Source organism: Stenella coeruleoalba (assembly GCF_951394435.1).
Source record: "Stenella coeruleoalba genome assembly, chromosome: 2".
Classification (NCBI taxonomy): Eukaryota; Metazoa; Chordata; class Mammalia; order Artiodactyla; family Delphinidae; genus Stenella; species Stenella coeruleoalba.
The window spans coordinates 100468559-100482036 of NC_137147.1; the positions used below are offsets into that span (position 1 = coordinate 100468559).

General features: G+C 45.1%; 1 protein-coding gene across 2 annotated transcripts in view; it reads right to left on the reverse strand.

Moving 5' to 3' along the window:
* PFKP (phosphofructokinase, platelet) overlaps window positions 1–13478 on the reverse strand; it is a 181791-nt gene that overhangs the window by 150755 nt on the left and 17558 nt on the right. The gene's annotated exons all lie outside the window — the stretch shown is intronic.

Here is a 13478-nt window from a genome sequence, read left to right on the forward strand (position 1 = left end):
GCCCCATGGTGAGAGAACACAGCGTAACACTAGTGCTCCTTCCAAGCCCTACATTGTGGGAAAGCCTCTTCAGTTTCAACTCCAACACTGGGAATTTCCACCCAGACTCATCCAGAGTAGCCCAGGGAGTCAGATAGTTTGCCTGGTGTCTACTGGCTCCTGAGAGATTGAAAAGGGACGTATTTACCCTAACACTGTTGGTGACTCAACACAAACTCACGGAGAGCAGTGGTGTCAATCGCACCGCGTACAGGAAAGCATCTGCCGGGTAATCCGCGACTCTCCACACACGTGAAATAGGGTCTAAAAGCACAGCTGGATGTCACCCCATCCTCATCTGCCTTACTTTCCAACTAGTGCCAGTTTACTACACTGAGGGGAGACCCTGAGTAAATCTGGACGACGATGCACATTTGACCAAAGACAATTACAACTCTAAATGCATCTCATTCTCCTCACAGATTGTCCAAGATCAAGAAGGATCCTGCGCTACAGCTAAGACTTGGCACGGCCAAATAAATACTTTTTTTTTTTTTTAAAAAAAAAAGGAATGACAGTAATGTTCATTTGCATCTCTATCTATGTGACTCACCTTCCAGGGCATTTACCCCTGAAAAGGAATAGGCATTAGCCATTTAGAAAAGTTTATCATAATAGATTATTGTTGTGGATTCCTATCTCCTGCCTAGTGAAAGTCAAGAGGGAAGGAAAAAAAAGGAATATAGATTTTTAAAAATGAAACAGCCCATGGAGTATGGAGCAAAAATTAATCAACAGTGCAGCCACCTTTATGGGTGATCAATTTGCATATTTATAGGTGTAAAATTTCCAACAAAATATAATACATATTATATATGATATATGACATTATAATTCTTATGTATAACACTATGTTATAAAACCTAACACTAGATTATAGACATTTATTATTTATATATTTCATATATAATATACACATATTATATATCATAAACTTTTGTAAATGAACCTGCTCTCAGCTTCTCTCTTTTCTATTTGATTCCATGCTCGTTCCCTTTCCTAGCTGTCACATATTAACACAAGACTATACACACATGCACATATGTATTTATATATTGATACATTATATATAATAAATATCAGTCATTATATACAGTATAATTATATTACACACATTATATTAATTACAATATAATACATATAATATCAATATTGTATAGAAATACATCTATACCCATGTGTGTGTGTACAGTCTAGTGCTACACACGTGACAGACGCTCCCTCGGCCTCAGGATGGGCTGGGACAGGGACTCCCACAGCCTGGCCTTCACGGAGAAGCAGTGGAACTTCCTCCAGACACACCTCGGTCCAACTCTAAGATCGCTTTTATCTTTCTGTCCCCATCTCCCTTCTTTCTGGAAACCGTAGACGGTGTACATTTTTAGCCTGTTCCATTTAAAGTACTGAGCCTGGTATGGCTGTTACCATGGAGGGCAAGGGTGACAAGCGTGAGTGTGATGTGATCCAGCACCCCCATCCCCCCGAGAGGGAGCACTTATCAGAGGTGTTGTTTAAGTTGCATCCCGGCATGTAAGCTACCTGGGACAGGCTGGCCTGCAGACCACCCTGCCGCTCCAGGAGTGGGAGCAAAACAAGATCCTCTCCTCTTCTAAGTGGCCCCCAGGGAGCTTCTTTCCACAGAATATTAAAAATAGGTAGACAGACAGATGATAGGCAGCTAGACAGTGGCGGACAGATAACCGACAGTAGGTGACAGGTGACTTGGATCAGAGATACTGGCAGAGGATAGACAGGAGAGAGAGGGAGAATGTGGCTTTAGGGCTGCCCTTTCAACGACCTCTCCCTCCTCCAGACTCCCAGGCCTCTGGTGGGAATGACGCTCACCCTGCGTGCACAGGGCAACTGAACAAACCACAGTCAGTGGACGTTCGTTTCCAAGATGCCTGGGAGGCAGGGAAGGAGAAGGCGAGCAGCCCCGGGACCTGGGGCCAAGTTTCAGACCTTCGGCTGCTGTGCTGACATGCACCCTGCAGGGAGGGGTGATGTTTAATCATCCAAACCCAAGTGCTTCTGAGAATGAGAGGAAACTTGACGGTAATTCAGTCCGAACAGCTGGCACAAAACCAGACCGACTCTGGCAGAGCAGGATGGGGAACTGGGCTGACCCGAAGGCCTTGACAAAACAGATAGTGAAAATCTTCTAATGCCTTCACACTGATAGCCACCGGGGAGATTTCTGCACACTCAGCCCTAGGTAAATAAAGAGACTAGGGAACCCGTCCCCTAGTTTCCTACAAGGATGCTTACAAGGATGACGTCGACATAGCTACAGGGTCAGGGACTGCCGTGGGGCCGTGTCAGCCGTGCAGGTGACAGCAGCAACTTTTAGATGATTCCAGCAGCACCTGCTTCTTAGCCAAGCACCGGGACGGTTAGCTGCTTAATACCTGCCCTATGGGGAATGGAAACATTTCCTTTCCCTTGATTATTTCTGAGAATTTAAATACGGATCTAATAAAAAACATCTGCAAATCCCTTTGCTCCTACAGTGAGAACATGGCAAACCGTTCTCCAGACCGGAACGCTTATTCTGAGAAGTAAAATGTTCTCCAGAAAGAATCTGCTTATTTTGTGTAGCCTAAATACATACAATAAAGAAAGTGACTAAGAAAGTGGATGATTTTGCGAGTGTTGCACTCAAAGCAGCTCTCTATTGTGCCCATGGGCTGGGTCATAGGAAATGACTCACTCACTGTAGTTTGTGAAGTTGTTAGGCCCATGGAACATCTGAGTAACAACTACCAACTACAGTTTTAAGTTGTCTTTTGCTAACACAGAAGATGTTACTAAGTGAGGGAGACTAGTTTTACACAAATGTACCATGATTTACAAATTCAGAGGAGGTTTTGCAAGTCTCTTAGAAGGTTGAACACTCACTGTGACACAGCCAGAGCCCAAAATACTTTCTCAAATTCTGTTTTAGGATCCGCCTTCCGAGCCAGTTCTACGATTCACACAAGAAAGGCAAAACCGTAAGACACTGGCAGTCACGCTTAGCTTTGGACCAAAAGTAACACTGTCTCGTTGGTCCTGGTTCATAAGGCGACCCCAGGAGACCCTCGGCTGGTTGTATCAAATCCAGTGCTGATCTGTCTAAGAACATGCCAGAGGCTCTGAAAACATCTTGACTTCTTGTCTGGGATTGTTTTGAGCAAAACAGGCACAGTCTCTCAAAGGATTATGTAGGAGAGGCTGCCACATGTAGGGGTATTTATAGGCATTTGTCAAATCTGTTCTAAATAGGGTAAGAGTTAGTCCACCTGAGGGTGGCTTTCGCTTATAAGAAATCGCAGGTGAACTGTTTAAAATTAAAGACCCAGAGGGAAATTACGATCTTGCGCTATGGCAAAGTTGGCTTTTTAAAAAAATTTATTTTTAATTTATCTCATTCTGAGAGAAAAATTACAGTTTTATGCTCTAACAAAGTTGGCTTTAAAAAAATTTTAATTTATCTTATTTTCATTTTTTCTGGGAGGTATGTATCTATATATAATTATGGTATCACTAGTGTTTGCATTTGTCCAGACTCAAACCGTACATATTTACTATGTACAGTCCTTTGTATATCGATTATACTTTAATAAAACTTAAAAAAGATATTTGCAATATATACCAGCTGAAGACAAAGGTGAAGGTGAAAGAAAATTACTGGTATTTTAACTCTGCCTGATGGCAACTTTGCCTTCATTTTTCTGATTACTTTCAAAGAGACGAAGTCTAGTAGCCCCGCCGCTAGTCCTTTCTACGTATAGCCCACTGAATTAGTTGCATTAAATACAGAAGCTTTAAGGCCAGTTCTTGCACTGAAGCCAGGTAAGATGCTTCTGCTCCGTTCAGTCTTGGCTTTTTGTTTCAGAAAACTGTCGGATGGGTCCCCACGTCTTCTCAACTTAGTGATGCTTTTCCCGAATCCTGGATTCTTCAGTCAGCAACTCTGTTTGAATGTCAAGCATTCCAAGGACCAGAGGAAACAATCGCTAAAAAGATAACAGTATCTAGAAAACACTGTGGAAGTGTGTTATCACTGACATTCAGAGACTTCTCCAGGGGTTCCAACTAAATACCTGTGTTTGTTTCCTACAGAAGGAAGGTTTTCCAATTCCTTAATAAATAAACTTTTCGCTTATAGGATTTAAGAGCCAGCACATAGAGGGGTTGGCTCTGAACTGCTCAAGGGTAAGTGCACTGTGCCGAGCCAGGTGTGGGTGCAGGAGAGACAGGCGGTGACGGCTCTCCATGCTGATGGTTTTCAAGGTTTGGGAATCATGAGTTTATTCAGCACATAGGAGACTCATGCGCAGAACCTCAGATCACACACTTCCTCCCTCACCCAGAGCCTGCTCGGCCCCCACTAGGTTTTAAATGCACAGATGCCCTGGTCCAGGGAACCAAGTCACTCCTGCGTGCTGATTTCACAGCTTTGGGGAAAATGCCTTTGGGTTTGTCCTTGGTGAGATGTGGTCAACTCCAAACTTCTGAACGGGTTACAACACTACGAGTCATGGTACAGCCCTGAACTTTGTGCTTTTGGAAACCCAATGATTTATTGAGCCCTCTGGTGCTATTAGATTTCTTTAAGCCAAAGCTCATAATACACAGTTCCTGGTATGTTATAAACCAAAAGTCACAGCAGGACAAAGCCAGTCGCATAAGCCAGCCCTCTTCTCTCAGTGAATTATGTACTTAATTAGTGGTATCAGCTGGCAGGGCAGAGGCAGGGAGGGAGGAGATCTTTTTTGCAACTTGGGCACTAAAATGGTTCCTAGAACTAGGTGGTCTAAGCCCAAGGCAGATGTTGACGGTGTGAGGATCAAGCCAGATCACATGGGAAGGATTCAGCTGGACCTGGCAGGGGGCAGGCATGCAGTTAAAAAGGGTGCTTCCCTGGTGGCGCAGTGGTTGAGAGTCTGCCTGCTAATGCAGGGGACACGAGTTCGGGCCCTGGTCTGGGAGGATCCCACATGCCGCGGAGCAACTGGGCCCGTGAGCCACAACTACTGAGCCTGTGCGTCTGGAGCCTGTGCTCCATAACAGGAGAGGCCACAACAGTGAGAGGCCCGTGCACTGCGATGAAGAGTGGCCCCCGCTTGCCACAACTAGAGAAAGCCCTTGCACAGAAAGGAAGACCCAACACAGCCAAAAATAAATTAATTAATTAATTTTTTAAAAAAAGAAAAAAAAAAGAAAGGAAGGTATCAAGTAGAGAATATCTATAAAAAAAAAAAAAAGGTGCTCAGGGCCGTAAGAGTTCACTCTTCCAGGCGTGCATAAGCCAGCCTGTCACCAAGAAGGTAGGTCTCGCCCTGCATTCCCCAGGTCATCCACCTTTTGTGAATTAATTTAAAGAACTCAACCAATCCAGCAAGGGGCACGTCAGCCAAAGGGCCAGGCAGCACCGCCTCTCTCCCAGCTGCACAGAGAAGCTTCTACCTATACCTTCCGGCATCGCTGTTACAATTTTTAGACAGGCGGTTAGTGGTTAAGGAGTTCTGTCTTTAAACAAGTTAAAATGCAGAAATGGTACGTGTAAAACCTCAAGGAAATGAGACAACTTGATTCTGGTCACCTCTCTTGGCCTTCACGGAACTATTGGGGCACAGGTGAGGGTGGTAACCGCAGGCGAGAGCAAAGGGGTGACAAAGCCAGACACGTCCCCAAAGTTGACCTTCTAACCTGCTCTCTGTGCGGGTGGGTGGCTTTACCATCTGTCCTGCCCACACATCCCAGGATCACAGGACACCCAGCAAAGCCACCTGCATCTCCCTCCCTCCCTCCCTCCCGCTCGAATCCCCTGCAGGGATGAGCCCAGGGTTCCGACAGAAGAGCAGAGATGGTGGTGGGATGAACTGGGAGATTGGGATTGAGATATATACACTAATATGTATAAAATAGATAACTAATAAGAACCTGCTGTATAAAAAATAAATAAAATTAAATTAAATTAAAAAAAAAAAAAAGAGCGGAACCTCAGCTTCTGGGCAGGACTGCCCATGCTGCCCTCGCTGGGAAAGTGAGTTTTTGTTGTCCTTTGGTCACAATGTGACATTTCTCACTTGAAAAATTGTGAAAGCGGGCAGTTCACCATATACAAGAAGAAAAATAATGTGCCTTTGTGGCAAACAGAGGCAAGGAAGGGAGACAGGGTACCAGTCTATTAACTGACAACTAAAGCTTGCTCATCATCATAGGATGCCAGGCCGGGATGCTCAGGGCCCTGACCAAGTGCAGCTCAGATTCCAGGCTGGTCCGAGAGGGACCCAGGGCTCCCGTGAGAAAGCCGCTCACTGGACCTCCTGTGATGGCCGAGGAGACCAGAACGTTAGCTCCTAATCTTGTTCTGATGTCCCTGTTCTTTTACAGTAGGAAGTCCTGACTCACCTCACCCATTTAGAATGTGTTGTTTGTAATAAGAAGATTAGCTGCTGAAAGTGATGCTCTACTCCTAACCTTTCTTCAATGGGTGACGATGGGTGGGCCTGATATTCACAAATGCTGGGCTTGAGGAGGGCCAAGCCGTTAGAGTTCTTTTAAAGAGGAAAGACTTTTAAGTTAGTCATAGATAAAGAGCTATAATAAGAATAATGACTTCTTTTAATCTGCAGGAAAATCTGCACCTAATAGGATGTTGACCCTGCATATTAAATGAAACACATCTAGACTATTTCTGTAGCCGAGATCAGAGCAGGTAACTTAAGGACTCTCCCCACCCTGATTCTCATCCACCTAAACCTGGGACAGTCCACCCTGAGCACAGTCTTCTGCAAAAGGTATGTAATGTACTCGCCCTCACTGTCTCCAAGAAGCTTAAGGCATCTGTATCTAAGGAAAACCCCTATCTTAAAAGGAAAAAACAAATAAATCTACAAGTGGCTTGGTAGGTGGAAAGAACGGGTTAATCCACACCCCACCCCAACCCTCCCCGGAATGGCGCCCAAGGGCTGGCATGTATCACACGTAGACTTGTTCCAGATTTACAGCAGGCCCAGTGGCAGCCAGACAGAACAAATCCCGTGCCAGACCTTTAGCAGAAATACCAGTGTTTCCCGATCAATATGCTTCCCACATGCTTTCTACTCAAGAAAAAGCCAAAAAACCTCCCTTTAAATAATTGATGCTGACCTGTTTAACTGGTTTGATGTTGGTAACCTGGAAAGCTCTAGCTGAACTTAGAAACTAGACTAGGCATGGACAAATGTGTTGGATAAATTACCAAATGATTCTTTAAAAAAACACACAAAACCAAACGTCTTCTAAATTTGAACCCCAGTGGGTATAGGATGGTAGTCCCCAGCTAGAGGACATCTGCTGACATCTGGAGACATTTCCGGCTGTCACTGCTGTGGGCTTGGGGGTGGTCCTGGTTTCCGGTGGGCAGAGGCTCTAACCAGGATGCACAGCCCAGCACCTGCAACCCCCCAGATCCTCCAGCTGCAGGTGCCAACACTGCTGCGGCCAGGAAGGAAGCCATGCCCGACGGGATGTGACCCAGACTGCAGACATGTGGACGTCCACAGTCCTGAGACGGTCCACAGGGAAGTGATTCACCTGAGCCCCTAGTTCTGTGCCTGGCAACAACCAGAGGAGTCAAAGGCACCTGTAGCATCATGGCCCCCTTGCCCGGTTTGTGCACAGATTTTTTCCAAGTACAGGAAGGGTAAATATGATTTTCACCAGACAGACGAGGAAGCAGGGCCAGGTTAACGTGTTGATTCCCAGCCATTGGCTACATATGTGGGTCCACAATCGCTTCCCCAAACCCTAGGGGTGGGAAGTGTGCCAGAATTTTGAAGGCTGGGATTTTAAGAAGCAGTATGGACATTACGTGTCACCTGGCACTGTCAGCAGCGTGAACAAGCCTTCCCATTCCCCTCCTGCCCCCTCCACCGCCCCGGGGACAGTCACACTAGAGGGCGAGTCCAGGTTACATGCAGCTCCACCAAGGATTGCTGCCCAAATGAGTTCGGGAAAAACTGGCAGGTTTTAGAGATTTTTGGATTCCAGAATTACAGATGCAGAGTCGTTACACCTGTAGTGAAGGGATGATTGGATTTAGGGAGATAATGTTGATACTGTCAGTGCCCAGGCCCTGGGTTGAGTGATCCCTGAGGCAAGGCTGACACTGAGGACCCCCTTCCATGGGGACGTAAACAACAGGCCCTGTTCACTAGAATCACTCTTTTTGGGGTGGGGAGGGGGTGTCATGAGAAGCACGGCATCACCTCCTAACAGGCGATTTCGGATCAATTGTGTCCACCTCTAGGCTGTTTCTATTTCCCTCCAGAACATACGGACCTCAAAGTTCTGACCATTCCTAGGGCCGACCCACAAAGGCTGTGCTCAGTTGGATGCTCTGAGATGCCCGTAAAGCGGTTATCATGAGAATCAGACTCACTCCGATGCTGCTCCACACAAGGGTTCTCTCTGGCATCTTCCTGACGGAGGAACCACAGAATTCCCTGCTCCCTTAAAGGGGGTGTATCTGTTCAGACTCAGGATGCCTTACGGCCCACCTGAGGGTGGGCAGGAAGCGGGGCTCCCACCGGCCGACCGTCCCCTCACCCCCACTCACCCTCATCCTGAGAGGACGTGAAGAGTGCAGCCCCAGGACATCAGGAATAAGATCCCCGTTACCCATGAGTAAAGTGGGCCCAGGAGCCCTTTCTGGTTGGCAACGTGGGAATAAGTCTGGCTTCTCTGTGTCGAGATTTCTCCAAAGTGAGCCCAAATGTTCTTAAAAGGGAGTCCAAGTGTTGGTAGGCTCAGTCCCACCTGATACATCCCCCTTCAATTCCTTCATTTTGAAATGTACAAAGTCTGGTAGGTATAAGTCAAAATATACCACAATGTCCCCAGAATACAGACACAGCCGCAGGACACAGTGCCAATAAAAAACTAAAACCAAAACAAAACGAAAACAACAAAACCCTTTGATCTGAGAAAGATGATGTAAAGTTGACCAGGCACTACATTGGTTGCAGTCCCCACAGATGCCCCACCCCCCGACTCCTCCCACCGACTTTCATGCCAAACACAGATGTGGCCCTTGGTTTAAGGCAGGGCATCACTGACTCTCGGCATCCCTGACGCATCCCACGCGATGTGGCATGTTGAGCAGCATCCCTGGCCCACGAGATGCCAGTGGCACCACCAGCCCCCTAATAACGGGACGATCAAAGACTGTCTCCAAGGCACCAATGTCTGGGGGTGAGACATGCCCCCATCACTGGTTTGATGGGGGTGTGAGCTCCCATCTCAGCCCTGCCAGCACCGAGGACTGACACAGAGAAACTGAACCACCCACAACCAGTCCGCTTCCTCAATGAAGTAACTAAACCGACTTCCTTCCCTTCCCTCCTGGACCTGCAAGTTGGTCTTGAAGATCAAATGAGTCACTGTAGGGATGGAACTTCATCTCTGCCAGGGAGGCAACAAGAAGGGCAGTGGGCTAGGTGATCAAAGGTTTCCTGGGGAACAGGCTGCAAACCGGAAGCCTAAGGACATTCGTCTACTGCAAGTCTGAAAGCATTTTATTACTCAGAACAGAAAAGCCTGATCTAAGGGTGCTCCACCCTCAGATGTTTAAAGCACGTTCACTCATCAGGCCAGCCTGGGGTGACTTCTGTCAATTTCTAGGGCAGAGCAACCCCTCCCCAAAGTAAAATAAAACAAAAAGGCAGAGGAAACTGTATGCCACGCACACTCTCCAGTAGCAGCAGGAAAAGAATCAGCTTCAAGGTCAGAGGAAGGGGAAGAAGCAAGGTACGCGAGTTCATCACGGCGGCTAACGTGCTCCCTCCATGTTAATGGTGGGGCCATGGCTGCCAGGCAAGGCCCAGGATAGACGGGCATGAGGACAGTTTGACCCTAAACATATCCCAAAAGAAAACAACAAAACTATAGCTCTGTAAAGGCTTTGATAAGACCCACTGTTTCAACATTGTCCAAATCAGGTGAATACAAACCCCAAGCCCACAGAAACACAGTTTTAAAAAGCAAACCGGGAGGAGGAACCAAGATGGCGGAGTAGAAGGACGTGCTCTGACTCCCTCTTGCGAGAACACCAGAATCACAACTAGCTGCTGGACAATCATCGACAGAAAGACACTGGAACTCACCAAAAAAGATACCCCACATCCAAAGACAAAGGAGAAGCCACAATGAGACAGTAGGAGCGGCGCAATCACAGTAAAATCAAATCCCATAACTGCTGGGTGGGTGACTCACAGACTGGAGAACACTTATACCACAGAAGTCCACCCACTGGAGTGAAGGTTCTGAGCCCTGCGTCAGGCTTCCCAACATGGGGGTCCGGCAACGGGAGGAGGAATTCCTAGAGAATCAGACTTTGAGGCCTAGTGGGAATTGATTGCAGGACTTCGACAGGATTGGGGGAAACAGAGACTCCACTCTTGGAGGGCACACACAAAGTAGTGTGTGCATTGGGACCCAGGGGCAGGAGCAATGAACCCAGGGGAGACTGAACCAGACCTACCTGCTAGTGTTGGAGGGTCTCCTGCAGAGGCAGCGGCGGGGGCGGGGGGGGGGAGTTTGTGGCTCACCATGGGGACAAGGACACTGGCAGCAGAAGTTCTGGGAAGTAATCCTTGGTGTGAGCCCTCCCAGAGCCCGGCATTAGCCCCACCAAAGAGCCCAGGTAGGCTCCAATGTTGGACTGTCTCAGGCCAAACAACCAACAGGGACGGAACCCAGCCCCACCCATCAACAGTCAAGTGGATTAAAGTTTTACTGAGCTCTGCCCACCAGAGCAACAGTCAGCTCTACCCACCACCAGTCCCTCCCATCAAACCTCTTAGATAGCCTCATCCACCAGAGGACAGAGAGCAGAAGCAAGAAGAACTACAATCCTGCAGCCTGTGGAACAAAAACCACATTCACAGAAATACAGACAAGATGAAAAGACAGAGGGCTATGTACCAGAAGAAGGAACAAGATAAATCCCCAGAAAAACAACTAAATGAAGTGGAGATAGGCAATCTTCCAGAAAAAGAATTCAGAATAATGATAGTGAAGATGATCCAGGACCTCGGGGGGTGGGGGGGAACAATGGAAGCAAAGATCGAGAAGATACAAGAAATGTTTACCAAAGACCTAGAAGAATTAAAGAACAAACAAACAGAGGTGAACAATACAATAACTGAAAACTACACTAGAAGGAATCAATAGCAGAATAACTGAGGCAGAAGAACGGATAAGTGACCTGGAAGACAGAATGGTAGAATTCACTGCCAAGGAAAAGAATAAAGAAAAAGAATGAATAGAAATGAAGAAAACCTAAGAGACCTCTGGGACAACATTAAATGCAACAACATTTGCATTATATGGGTCCCAGAAGGAGAAGAGAGAGAGAAAGGACATGAGAAAATATTTGAAGAGATTATAGTCGAAAACGTCCCTAACATGGGAAAGGAAACAGCCACCCAAGTCCAAGAAGCAGGGCAAGTCCCATACAGGATAAACCCAAGGAGAAACATGTCGAGACACCTAGTAATCAAATTGACAAAAATTAAAGACAAATATTATCGTAAGCAGCAAGGGAAAAATGACAAATAACATACAAGGGAACTCCCATAAGGTTAACAGCTGATTTTGCAGCAGAAACTCTACAAGCCAGAAGAGAATTCAGCACCACCAAACCAGCTCTACAACAAATGCTAAAGGATCTTCTCTAAGTGGGAAACACAAGAGAAGAAAAGGATCTACAAAACAAACCGAAAACAATTAAGGAAACTGTCATAGGGACATACATATCAATAATTACCTTAAACGTGAATGGATTAATTGCTCCAACCAAAAGACACAGCCTTGCTGAATGGATACAAAAACAAGATCCATATATATGCTGTCTACAGGAGACGCACTTCAGACCTAGGGACACATAGAGACTGAAAGTGAGGGGATAGAAAAAGATATTCCATGCAAATGGAAATCAAAAGAAAGCTGGAGTAGCAATACTCATATCAGATAAAATAGACTTTAAAATAAAGAATATTACAAGAGACAAGGAAGGACACTACATAATGATAAAGGGATCAATCCAAGAAGAAGATACAACAATTATAAATATATATGCACCCAACATAGGGGCACCTCAATACATAAGGCAACTGCTAACAGCTATAAAAGAGGAAACTGACAGTAACAGTAATAGTGGGGGACTTTAACACCTCACTTACACCAATGGACAGATCATCCAAAATGAAAATAAAAAAGGAAACAGAAGCTTTAAATAACACAATAGACCAGATAGACTTAACTGATATTTATAAATATTTAAATATTTATAAATATTTATATTTATAATATAAATATTTATATTTCCATCCAAAAACAGCAGATTACACTTTCTTAAGTGTGCATGGAACATTCTCCAGGATAGATCACATCCTGGGTCACAAATCAAGCCTCAGTAAATTTAAGAAAATTGAAATCATATCAAGCATCTTTTCTGACCACAACGCTATGAGATTAGAAATCAATTACAGGGAAAAGAACGTAAAAAACACAAACACATGGAGGCTAAACAATACGTTACTAAATAACCAAGAGATCACTGAAGAAATCAAAGAGGAAATCAAAAATTACCTAGAGACAAATGACAATGAAAACATGACAATCCAAAACCTATGGGATGCAGCAAAAGCAGCTCTAAGAGGGAAGTTTATAGCTATACAAGCCTACCTCAAGAAACAAGAAAAATCTCAAATAAACAATCTAACCTTACACCTAAAGGAACTAGAGAAAGAAGAGCAAACAAAACCAAAAGTTAGTAGAAGGAAAGAAATCATAAAGATCAGAGCAGAAATAAATGAAATAGAAACAAAGAAAACAACAGCAAAGATCAATAAAACTAAAAGCTGTTCTTTGAGAAGAGAAACAAAATTGATAAACCATTAGCCAGACTCATCAGGAAAAAGAGGGAGAGGACTCAAATCAATAAAATTAAGAGATGAAAAATGAGAAGTTACAACAGACACTGCAGAAATACAAAGCATCCTAAGAGACTACTACAAGCAACTCTATGCGAATAAAATGGACAACCTGGACGAAATGGACAAATTCTTAGAAAGGTATAACCTTCCAAGACTGAACCAGGAAGAAACAGAAAATATTAACAGACCAATCATAAGTAATGAAATTAGAACTGTGCTTAAAAATCTTCCAACAAACAAAAGTCCAGGATCAGATGGCTTCACAGGTGAATTCTATCAAACATTTAGAGAGGAGCTAACACCCATCCTTCTCAAACTCTTCCAAAAAATTTCAGAGGAAGGAACACTCCCAAACTCATTGTCTGAGGCCACCATCACCCTGATACCAAAACCAGACAAAGATACTACAAAAAAAAAAATTACAGACCAATATCACTGATGAGTATAGATGCAAAAATCCTCAACAAA